Source organism: Canis lupus, chromosome 25 (genome assembly GCF_048164855.1).
Source record: "Canis lupus baileyi chromosome 25, mCanLup2.hap1, whole genome shotgun sequence".
NCBI classification, from domain to species: domain Eukaryota; kingdom Metazoa; phylum Chordata; class Mammalia; order Carnivora; family Canidae; genus Canis; species Canis lupus.
The window spans coordinates 19,809,568-19,822,579 of record NC_132862.1 but is presented as its reverse complement, the minus strand read 5'-3'; the positions used below and the strand labels follow the sequence as shown (position 1 = coordinate 19,822,579).

Below are 13,012 nucleotides of genomic sequence, written 5' to 3'. Positions count from 1 at the left end.
AAAGAGCAGACTATGAAATCTGTGTGTGTGTAGAGTGGGAGAACAGGAGTTTCTCACAGCTCACCCTGCAGGCTTTCACTTATATCTCCTATTTTAAATAAGAGGCCTCATCCCTGACCACCATGAGGCCTCCTCTCAACCTGAGTCTCTGTTCAATTTCTCCAAAGATTAAACTTGTAGTTTTTTTTTTTCCCAATCTTGGAAAAAACTAGTTACCTGGTCAAATGAAGTGAAAAGAGGACTAGGGGTCAAATTTCTCTCATAGGAATGTCAACTGATCTACTGCTTTAGTTTGCAAGTCTACCATCCCTCCACTTTTGTGGTATCTGGTGCCTCCAACTCCTGAGACTTACTTGTTTTCCATTTTTGAAAAAAAAAATGTATTGATAGTCCATGACCCACTGATTGATGATTAATAGACATCATCTTGCCCCTGCCCTCTTAGAGCTTATGTTTTGGGGGAGGAGACAGATGATAAAAACATAAAATATGTCTAAAGGTACTAAATGCTATGGAGAGAAATACATTAGGGTGAGAGAGAGAGAGTGACGAGAGTGCTGTTTTTACATGAGATGTGCAGAGAAGTAACATTTGAGGGGAAACCTGAAGAAAGTTAGGAAAGGAGATATGCAGATGATCTAGGGGAAGTGAGATCCAAGCACAGAGACATTCAAATGTAAAGTACCCAAAGTAGGAGCACTGGGTTGGCCTATGTAAGGAACAGCAAGGAGGTCAGTGTGTTGGGAAAGGAGGTGACGTCAGAGACTAGTGGTGGTGACAGTGTTTGTGTAGGCTCTTATAGCCTTGGTAAGGACAATAGACTTTAAGTCAGATTGGAGGCTATTGATGGGTTTTGAGGTGGGGAATCATATGATTAATCTTACATTTTCTATCTGATGTCGTCTCCTCTCCTGTTTTCTTGATCCTTGTGAACTTTTTATCCTTTGTGATTTTCATGAGGTTTGTACACGTTCAATCCACATACTTGACCAGGAGTTCTAGCCTCCTTATTTTAAAACTTTCTTTAAAAAAAAATTATTTATTTATTTATTTATTTATTTATTTATTTATTTATTTATGAGAGAGAGAGAGGGCTTGAGCAGGGGGAGAGGCAAAGGGAGAGAATCTCAAGCAGATTCCCCACTGAGCATGGAGGCAGATGTGAGCTCCATCTCACCACCCTGAGATCATAAGCTGAGCTGAAATCAAGAGTTGGTGCTTAACTGACTGAGCCACCTAGATGCCCCTTAAGAATCTTTCTAACAGGGAGTAATGTCAAAAATGAAATGACTTGCCTTGAAAGTCATAAGCACAGATAATCATAGCAACTCTAAACCAAATGGATTTTGCTTTCTCTGTGTCCCTGTGGGTTGTCACAGTGAAAATGAGCTAATGAGACAGAGTATGTTCTTGGAATATCCCACAGTCCAGTGATTCTCACCTGGCATTGGACCTATCCCCAAAAGGGCATTTGTAAATGTATCCATCCACTCATCCCAAAGGAAGCATTGGAAAAGTGTGGAGACTCTATAGTTTTCTTGCTAAACGAGGGCTCCCCTTCCCTCTGCCACTGTTATGCCACGAAGAATTATACTGCCCCTAAAGCCAATAAGTATGCCTACTGAGAAATGGCTTTCATCCTTCTCCCAGGAGGGAATCCAGGAATCCCAAGCTCCTGTATCATTTGAGAATGTGAGTGAATCTCGAGTGCTTAAATCTGGTTCTAAGCACATCATTCCTTAGTTGTGTTGTTTTACACATGGAAGTATACTGGACCATTACATTTGAGTTCAAGCCTTCACTACCTCTAAGTCAGACTGCAAGCTTCTTTAGGAAAAACAAGCAGGTCTTGCAATTACCACACTTGTAGTCACATAGTTTCTGAATAAATACTTGTGGATAAACCTGAGCTCAGATATAATTTTATCACTGAGGCATATCTTTGACTTTGCCAAGTCAGACTTCTGTATATTAGCTTTTCTAATGAAAAATCAGTATGGCACATATTACTCTAGCTTACACAACCTGCCTTCCACCTCAAAACTCTGTGAGGAATAATTGCCATTATGACTACAGAATGCCATGAGAGTGTGAAATATTATGTAAGAAGGAGGTGAGGTAGGTTGTTATTACATAATGCAGTTCTTCCTATCATGGCTTGGCTGTAATGTGGAAGGCCTTGCAGGCAAGCCGCAGAGTGCAGACTATGTCATCAACACACGTCAACTCTAAATAATGAAAACTCACTGCTTATAATCATAGATACAGCTGAGCCCACAGGAAATACCTAACCTGCAATCAATCTCCTCCTCGCTGTGGTCTGGCAGGACAGGTGATACCTGTCTTCATGAATTTTTGTGTGAGGAATTCATTTTTATTTCAGCATCAAAATCACAAATTTTTATAGGCCAGTTGGAAACAAGCTGATGGTCTATAATGCTTTTATTTGTTTTTGTAACAGCAACAGACCATCCATGGTCACTGTGATTTATTTATATGACAGCATTTTTCATGTAAAAAGTTATTTTCTTTTAAAGTACTTTCATAATCTTTCGCTTGTTAGTCTTCCAATGGTCTTGTGAAGAGGTTAGTAAAAAGACACTGTACTTTATGACAAATGTAGATGGCAAAGCCCAGGGTGTTAAATAACTTCCTTGCTGATATCATAGGGAAGAGAATTAAATAAATGGTTAACAACCTCATGGCAAACTCACAGTAAAAATATCACATTCTTTGTGAGATTATGGTACCATTTCTTTGCTATAATATAAACATTTGCTTTGGTTTGTCAGTCTAGCCATTCCAAAAATCCTTATCAAGGGCTTGCAGTGTGTCAGTGTATCAGGCATTATGGCAAACCAGGATGTGGTTCATACTACATTTTAAATCACTTTTGGAATAACTGGACAATCCCTACAGCCAGGTAAACTATCTGAAAACAGAATAAATTAATTCCTCTATATTTTTAAAAAGATATATATTATGTGTGTCTAATTAATAGAACTCCCTTACAAGTGACAACAAAAAGAACAGGGAGTGTTAAAGAAATGAGACAAAACACTAAATTTTAATAGCATTAAATTAATAAGAATAATAAATGCAAAATGGCTTGTTTTGTTATTAATTAACATCCATTTAGACTCTGATGGATATTTAGAAATAAAAACATTACAGAATAATGCTTACTTAATAAAGAAGCAAGAATACCTAAATATATTCCAGATGAATGAAAGATTTAAGTTCATATCAGAAGCATTAATATTACTAGAGGTAAATTGCTTTATAATTTTGAGTCTGGGATGCCAACAATCCTAAAGGAAAGGATTAATAGGTAAGTAGGTAAGCATTATAAATTGCTATAATCAAAAGAAAATTTACAGACTAATGGCAGACTGCACATAAGTTTCATATTGGCGTAATATATGGCAGTCATTAATATACCTAAGATATGAAAAACTTTACAAAGTAATAAAAATATGTATAGTCCAATAGAAAGGTAAGCAAAGACCCAAAACAGGCAATTCACCAAACAAGAACTATATATGATCAATAAATGGATGAATACATATTTTCCCTCATTAGTAAACAAAGAAATGCAAACTTAAATGACATTTTTCACATATTAGATTTGCAAAAAGTGAAAGGAATTGAAAATATCCAGTGTTGGGATCCCTGGGTGGCACAGCGGTTTAGCGCCTGCCTTTGGCCCAGGGCGCGATCCTGGAGACCCAGGATCAATCCCACGTTGGACTCCCGGTGCATGGAGCCTGCTTCTCCCTCTGCCTGTGTCTCTGCCTCTCTCTTTCTCTCTCTCTCTCTCTCTGTGCCTATCATAAAAAAAAAAAAATCCAGTGTTGAGGAAGTTGTGAGAAAATGGACATGCTTATTGGTGGAAACAAATTGATATGGTCTTTTTTCAGACAGCAATAGATTCCAAACATTTTTAGACACATTCCCTATGCCTATTCTTTACTAGGGATTCTAAGGACAAACAAATGCGTTAAGAGACAGATACATTAAAATTCAAAGCAGCATTATTTATAATGTTTTAAAAAGAGAAAAGTCAAGGAGTGCCTAGGTGGCTTAGTTTGTTAAGCATCACTTTTGATTTCAACTCAGGTCATGATCTCTGGGTCATGATCTTGGAAATGTGAGATCAAGCTCTGCATCTCGCTCACACGGAGCATGGAGCCTGCTTAAAATTCTCCCTCTCTTAAAAAAAAAAAGAAGATAATAATTAAAAAGAGAGAAAAGTTAAGCAAAGAGAGATTACCTTAAAAATTATAGTTGGGGACTCCTGGGTGGCTCAGCGGTTGAGCATCTGCCTTCACCTCAGGGCATGATCCCATGGTCCTGGGATCGAGTCCCACATCAGGCTCCCTGCATGGAGCCTGCTTCTCCCTCTGCCTGTGTCTCTGTCTGCTTCTCTGTGTCTTTCATGAATAAATAAATAAAATTAAAAAATATATATATATAGTTGGGTTGGTCCATATAGTATTAAGTGGCCATTAAAATGATCTTCTATATCCATACTTATCTTTTGCAAAATAATCTTTTTTGTTGCACAGAACTCTCTATCTTCTCAAACAATTCAAGAGTGAACATGTCCCCAACCAAAAGCTCCAGAGATAATTCCTATTAATAGATAGACATACAGCCTTTCAGGAGATTTTATGTAAATATAAATATATCATTAATATAAATGACAACCTGTTGAACACTTTGTTCTGTAGTTTGATTTTTTTACTTAAATATGTTGTAGACATCTTTCTTTGACTGAATAGTTGATATATGGTCATTGGCACAGAAAAATGTTTGCAGCATAAAGGAGCAAAAAAAATTATTAAATTACATCACAGCAGTGATTCTCCAATGGAGAAGTGGGAAAGGTGGGATAAATGACTAGATCATTGATTCTTCTCTGTCTTGCCTCAAAAATTTGATTTGCCTTTTTAGGAGTCATGTTTGAGTAAGGTAGGGAACCATGTGTACCTTGAGAAAGATCCCGACATGGCTCTGAATCAACAACCTCATCCCCTCTTTCCAACACAGACTCTTGCCAGATTGAGAATCATGGCTGTATATATATATTTTTTTAGGATAATAATATGTATGAATACAGCACAGAAAAAATACCCAGAAGAATGTTACTGACTGCAATTATCTTTGCAAGGAAGATATTCAGGTGATTTTTACTTTTTTATATTTTTTGGATTTTTTTATTTGTTGGATTTTTAATAAAAAATATGATTTTCATTTTAAAAAAATGAAGCAAACAAGAAACTTGAAATCCTTGAAAACCACTGCTGGAGAAATCAGGTGACAGCAGTCCAATATGCAACCACAATCAAAACAAGCTAAAAAAAGTTCATAACAATGGATATCTTTTGTACTAAACCATAATTACATGTTTTAACCCAAGAAGCTAGATAAAGTCAAGTGTATGGCATAAATGAGCTAAAGGAGCAGAAAAAGTTTAAGAATCTATAGTTGGAAGATGATGATTAAGTGTCAGAAACATCTAAGTTTCTAAAATCATGAATCCCATTAAAAACGTATAACCATCCTATTAAAAAGGGGAATGTCTCCATAAAATTTGTTAGGAATTTAGAAGAAAAACATATATTTTCTATGAAGGACAGAAAACTTGGAATTCATTACCTCCAGAAGAGAATGGAGACTACATACACAAGTGGGTTAAAGAAAGAATTATTGCACAATAAAATTAACATTAATTAAAAAATACTGGAGAATTTGGGAGTGTAACTCTAAATATGATAGTTTGAAGTTAGAAGATTCAACCACTCAGTTCTCAGTGAATATCTCTTACTATTCTTGCCAGAGACAGAGAGACCTGAGTTAGATGAATCTGGATGTGACAAAAGACTTATTTTTTTCATTATAGATTACAAATTAATAGAATAAATGATTGCCTGCCATTATTATTTGCACTCAGAATTGGTAATTTAAGGATGCAAGTGGAAATATTAATGGGATAGTTTTTTTATAGCTCTACTAGGAAGATGAAAAAATAATGCAAAGCTAATGCTAGTCTATTTTTTGTTTTCTATGCATTTGGTGTTCAAGTTTGACTGGCAGTGAGTAGAATTTGACTGCGCTTCTGCCTAGAGTTTCTGGTTTCTGGAATTGGCAAAGTTACTCCAAATAAAAAGAGCAAGGCACCCCCAAGCAAAGAGAGAAAAATTATTAAGGAAGCTCTGAGCAACTATTACAGATAAAGACGTGAAAGATAGGAGTGTGGCAAGGGAGGAAAAGTATAGAAAGTGTTTGAGAGGGAAAGATTTGACCAGGCCTACGGCTCATGGAGTTTCCTTTATTTTTGTTTCATATTCAGAGAACTAATATTCCAGCTTGTCCTCCTTTTTTTTTTCCAATCTGACATCACCTATCATCCAGAGAAGGAAATTCCTTAACTTAAATGGAAATGTCTTTTGCAAACTGATCATAATCTTCACCTCTGACTATTCTTCTTCACCCCATTCCCATCCAAAAATTAGCAGAAATCTTCTTCCTGAAAAGCTATATTGTCATTACAATTACCCAGGTATTGGGCTGTTTAGATTTATAATTCTTTGTTCCAATAGTTCCCAGAATTATGACAAGTCCTTCTTTTGTTAGCCTGCTTCTTTCCTCGTTCCCTTTTCACACGTACACACAAATGCCCCTTCCATTTAGAAGCTCACCCAATCTCGGCTTTGTTCCCTCAAAATCTCCACCCCTGTTGAAGTCATAAGTTTCTGAATATGACCTGGTCGTCTAGACACACTGTTGATGTGTTTATTGTCACGTACAGGATCTTATAAAATCAGAGGCTTGCATGTAGATGCAGGCCTGCTAGAGGATTTTGCAAGGGAGACAGTGACGCACATGTCCATGTTTTGTTCACTGGGCAGAATTGACCCCACAGGCTGTGAGATTGCTTACTATTTTCCAAATATTTCTAGTGGAAGAATTAACAAGGAGAAAGCCAGACCTAATTGCTCTTATTTCATCAGTTAGTAACAATAGGGCATAGTTTCTTTTAGTTTATATACTTGTCTTAAGAAACCATTTGTTTTAAAGGAGTTTGGTTTTCAAATGTTTGCTTGATTATGCAGTTCTCTGAAAGTCTGCTTTTAAAAGATTGAAGACAACGAGCCCATGCTATTACCTATAGGCCAAACGGCACAGGAAAGGGATACCAACCACTTTCAACCAGCTGGTCTCTCTCTAGTCATTGTTTGTATTTTTTCGTTATTCATTCAACCAATGTGCATTGAACGTGTATTACACGCGGGGCATAGTTTAAAACACTAAAATAAAGACGTTTCTCAGGGGCATCATGGATTAATGGGAACTCCCCTCATGTTATAACCTATAACACAGTGAGAAAAATGTGGATGCTTCTGTGCTTATGGATGAAGAGTGTCATATGAAGATGGGGTTGATGTTTATGGAATTTTCAAATACTGAACAGGAATTTGCCAGGTGCAGGAGCAAAGAAGAGAATTCCAAGCAAATGCTTCAGCCTGCCCACAAACTTGAAGATGTGAAATAGACTGGCATGTTTGGGAAACTGCAAAGAGGCGTTAAAGGCTGAACCATCATGAGTTAGGGCAAGTAGGCAGATAACGATTCACAGGGGACAGGACAATCAGATTGTCAAGGGCCTTTTATGTTCATCAAGGAAAGGAGCAGATTTATAGATAGAGATTTTTTTTTTTTTTTTACAGGGGTGAAAAGTCATTGAAAGATGTTAAGCAGGGAAGTGTGTAAGTGTTGTGCTTTAGATACCAGAGGCAATGGTATAGAGTACAGATTCAGGAGGAATGAAAGGTGGGAAAGCCTGCAGGCAGAGAAGTCTGCTGGGAGGCTCCTGCCACGGAATAGGTGAGAAATGATGAGAGTGTTAAGTCAGGCAGAAACTGTGGTCATGGAGTGGATCCGAGAGATATCTGTAGACTCAGCCAGATTTAATGACTGACTTGGGTGAATGAGTAACAGAAAGGAAGTGATCCTGAGGCTTTTGACTTGGACACTAAAATCAAATGAAGTGGAGAAGAATTGGGAAGAGGATAAAGGAGATTTAACATTGGACATGTTCGGTTTCAGGTGTTGGTAATATACCTAGCAGAGACGTCTGTTCGGAGCCCAGAAATACAAATCTGGACATCAAAAGAATGCTCTGTGCTAAAGACAGAAAGTCAAGAGTCATAAATACATGGTGCCTGGTGTCACAGCAGTGGAGGAGACTGTTGTGGGAGAGTGTGTTGAGAATAAACAAGAGCAGGGTCAAAGTCCTGGAGGAAAACCAGAGTGTGAAAGGACCTAACATAGAAAAAAGAGGCCAAAGAGGGGGTAGGAGAGAGCCAACAGAGATAGGTGATGAAGTATCATCACATAAAGAAAGGGAAGCGTTTCTAATAGAGTTTGGTAAATATTTTGAAATCCATGAAAAATTTGTTGCAGTAATAATTGACAAATGCCCACCACATTTTGCATCTATGGGGCCCCAAGACCATCACAAGAACAATTTTCTGAATGCAAGAGGGAGAAGTCAGATTGCAATGGATTCATGAGAGGAAAGGAGGCAGGCAGTGGTAACATTAGGGTTTTACTATTAGGAAGTTTGAGTGTAAACAGAGGTAGATGAAAGCGAGTTTTCTTTCCTGCTTCCTCTTTTCCTCTTCTTTTCTCTTGTCTTTCCTCCTCCTCCTTCTTCTCCTCCTTGTCCCCTCTTTCTCTGAGAAATGAAAGACTTTTAGGCTAAAATAAAGGAGAGAGGTGCTCTTCCAAAGAGATGCTTTGTTTTGGAGAGGCTACTACAAACATCTGCTTTGGGGGACAATTCTTTCATATTAGGTTTTTCTCATTTATAGTTATGTTTCCGGGAGCATTGAGCGGTAGAAAACCAGCCTCTATGTTATTAGCCCTTTGTCCTAGAGCAAGAGTCTACTACTGCATCTACACAGAAGAGTATGTGGCGTGAAGCCAGCTGCTAGAAATTCCAAGGATACTGAAATTGACAATCACCCAGTAAAATTAAGTTCTTTCAACTCGGTGTGTAAAAGTGTAGGACCTATCATAGTATTTTGAGTTATTCTCTTTATTTAGTCCGTTTGAGAGATCAAACAGTAATTTTAAAACTACTCAGCAAGGATTTATTTTGTACAAAGTTGAAAGTGTTATGGGTAATTTTACGACAATTATGTGTAACATACCTGAGTCTCTACTCAGGTTTCTTACATATGTAAAAAGAAATGAAATGCATAAAGTGCTTTGAATCCATATGGTTCTTATATTTGGGAAATTTAAAACTTCTTTCAGATATTACCTTAGTAATCCTCACAGATTTTTAGGTTATTTTTTTTTTCTGAATTCCATATCATCACTTCAGGTAGAAAGTAAGATATGTGTCATTATGACAAATGTTCCCTCTATCCCAGGAAACCTAGCTTTGGCGGACAGTTTTGGCTGACGACACAGTTTTCTAAGTCCTGCTAAAATGAACTACTCTGTTAACTGCTTTTCGACTTACTGCCTCTATTTTACAGGTGAGAAAAAGGAAATGTATAGCCTCACAGCATTTTAGGGCAGAGAGCAATCTTGAAGGTTAGGACTGTTTGTTGCTGGTAACCGAACAGGAGAGTAACTGGAACTGATAACAGAAGGCTCTCGAATCCTGGCAGATCCTATCACTTATCTCTTGTCTGTGCTTTGTTCTTCTGTCCTTGTCCAACCCTGCTTCCTTGGTGTCTTGGTCAGGAAGGTGGAATACGGCCCAGGTCTACATGCTACAATGTGAAACATGCTCAACAATGCTAAGCACGGAATTTATTTCTCTCCACCACAGTTACAAAGCCTGGGGGAAGAGACACTGACTGATGTTCACTCAGAGTCCAATGAACTCTGGGCCGGAAATGATCACGTTGTCTAAAATGGCTTTCAGGAGTATATCCCTGTAGCTTGAGGTGGGGTGGAAGTTAATTAGGGGATGGTCTTAGGCTAAGCAGATATTCTAAAATATGCCCATCAGAAAGGCTACTCTCACCTTGCCCACACCCCCTGCCACAAACACAGCATTTTATCAGTAAGGAGACATTCCCCAAAATATGAGTTGGCCAAGGTTATAAATTTAGTAAGAATCTCCAACCCAGTGCTATTTTGGTATGTGAGTTAACTTTCTTGACAGTAAACCTATCAGCACTAAGTAAGCCATACCAAAGCACCAGTTTGCTTCTCTTTGTATCGTCTAAAATCTCATTGTCCTTTTTCCATTACTTTCTTATTTATTTCTAAGAAATTAGAGAAAAGGCTACATGTAGGTTAAAGAGACAGTTTTTCAAATGATAATATATTGATATATATTATATTGTACCCTAATATGTTGATTTCAAAGGCTAACATATTGATACGTATCATATTATGCCCTGATAATATATTGATTTATCAATTCATTTTTATGCTCGACAAACACATTTTATATATAAGGGGTAGGAGTTATCTTTAGAACACAAGGACAAAAGAACAAAACATGTGACCTCTGCTTTCCCAGATAAATTTTCTAAATAATTGAGAAATCTATATATGAACAAAATAGAGAGCACAAGCAAATTTATATATAGTAATGTAAGCCAAACTGCATTTAAATTACTGAAGAAATAGAAAATAATGACAAAAGATGGAATTCTTCAGTAAGACTTTCTGAAAAAGGCTAATTTTTAACTGATCTTAAAGAAAAAAGTGATCACACCTCAGAGATTGCCACATTTGTGGCCCACAGGTCAAATCAAGCCTATTTATGTTTTGTTAGGCCAGTGGAATACTTAAAAAAAAATATTTAAATTGTATTAACTTTTCATGGGACCTACTCTTTCCAGGTTAGCCATACTCTATGCCACTTCTTAGTATTTTATTCCAACATTTGGTGAAAGAAATGGGCAAATCATTTTTTCTTGGGAGACCAATATATACAAAGGCAAAGAGATGTGAGCCATGGCTACGTGCACATAAAATAGGGATGTGATAGGAACCAATAGTCTCGTAGCCTACATGAAGCTAACAAACTGTTGGACTAATGGTAGAATTATATAAATGAAAATGCATAGTTTTAGAAGGACCTGGTGACAGAGGCCCATAGATAGTGGGGTCAAAAAACTTAGACTTTTTTTCTTTTTTCCATCCAGCAGCTGTCAGTTCTAAGTTTTGAGAGTTACCTGAGTGAGTTGAGAAAAGGTTAACTATCTAATGGTTAAACTTAAAGAGAAAGATACGGGCTCAAAACCTTTTCCCGTCATCTTGGTAGGAAATGACAATCTGGGCGAAGATGGTTGCTCTGACAATAGAAAACCAGAAAGAACTGGCAGGTAAGAGAAAATGGGATATGACAAGAACAATACAGGAGAAAGAAGCTAAGAGGCGGCTGTTTCACAGAGACTAAGAAAATTGGAGAGAAATGGCAGACTATAACATTCGGTTACAAAGGTGCTGAAATAAATAAAAGCTGGTTTTCATATTAGCACACAGCAGCTCTCAGCCCCGCTCATGGGTCTCTTTCCTGCCAACACAGTTACTCACGGCTCCAGCTACTTGACTCTGCTGCTTGTCAAGAAAAGAACAGGCGGCCGCATGGGGTCTTCTGTATTTTATTCATTACAGCTCCTTTTATTTGTTGTCTTAATGTATTTAATTTACTCAATTATTACAGATGTTTTCTATTACAATGCTAATAAGAAAAATCTGAAAAGATACTCAACTTCTTTTAAGTCTGGTAGAAGTGGAAACATTTTTCCTTCTTGCCTCTTCAAGTTTCTGTTGATCCTTTCTGAAAACGCTGACTGAAAAATGGATGGTCCATACTAGTTTTAAGTAGAGGGAAAGAGGAGCAAATTCTAAGTGACATTTTGAAGAAATCTTTATAGATTCCGCTTTGAGAAGGTTTGAGACTAAGAATTCGAAAGCCTCATGAAGATACGCACAAAATGCATTACGGGTCTTTTCTGGGATCTTTGTGACTCTTTGAGAGTGATAAGTATATGCGAGATGCTTCTAACATGCCAGCATTATTTGGTGTTAGTAGCTGTTGGAGGGGGTGAAAATCTCACACCTAGGTTTTGTTGGTAGCTTTTGTGGGCTTTTGTGGACCCTTCATGTCGAACCAAGAGAAATGGTCTCCCCAAGAACTGTATTTATGTGTGGTTCATATACGTGGATTAGAACACTTAGGGAAAAACTCAACAAAGAAGAGGAACTTTCCCTCCGGGCTTCATGATTTACACAAATTAAATTTGTCACTGTGAAGACAGATAGAGCAGGCTGCCTTAACATGGTGTGCGCCAAACCCTGGACTGCATCAAAGCTCATGAGAGAGCCATAGGTAACTGTGTTAGATTTTCTTTGAACTCGTCCTCTAATCAGAGGCTTGTCACTGCAGAAAGCAGTTGAAATTTAATTAAGGGACAGGAAACTCCCAAGTCTAATTTTGTCCTAGAGGTGCTCTGTGGGTTGTCTCTCAGGACGTCAACAGCTATTGAGTGAAGGTTTTGGCACAGATGCTAAAGGCTGCCCCCTGAGGCACCACCCAATCGTGATATGGCATGATGGCTTATTCTGAGGTAGGCTAACTCTCCGCCTCTGTAGACACTGTGTTACACTGATAGATGCCTGCTTGCCTTGATGCACTTTTTAGGGACACCTGCAAATAAGGGCCCAATTTAATCATGATAGAAATACTTTATCAGGGAAGTTGGTTTGTCTTTCTTCTACTCCGGTTGTAAATTTTCTATTGTTTTTGATACTAAGTGCCCCCAAATAATCAGGTCATCTGAACCTAGTGGGGAAAGCTGAAATGCAAGTAAGTGAGAAAATACACGTAGAAAATATCTTTGCAAAGAGTGAGGAAAATTTAAGATGTTATCAAAACACTCTTTTAACAAAAACAAACTTCTCAGACACATTTATAAATTTCTGTGAGATTCACATCAAGATGATAGCAGAACTCCACTTCTTCCAA

General features: G+C 37.7%; 1 long non-coding RNA gene across 3 annotated transcripts in view; it reads left to right on the top strand.

Annotated features, from left to right (window-relative positions):
* The first annotated feature begins 2,147 nt into the window (after window positions 1–2,147).
* Window positions 2,148–13,012, top strand: part of LOC140617314 (uncharacterized) — a 42,625-nt gene continuing 31,760 nt past the window's right edge. For 2 of the 3 annotated variants that reach the window (XR_012017561.1, XR_012017559.1), the window contains exons 1-3: window positions 2,148–2,923; window positions 9,447–9,554; window positions 11,306–11,366. This is a non-coding gene — a long non-coding RNA (uncharacterized lncRNA). The remainder of the gene's footprint in view (window positions 2,924–9,446; window positions 9,555–11,305; window positions 11,367–13,012) is intronic. The other variant, XR_012017560.1, reaches the window with a different exon arrangement.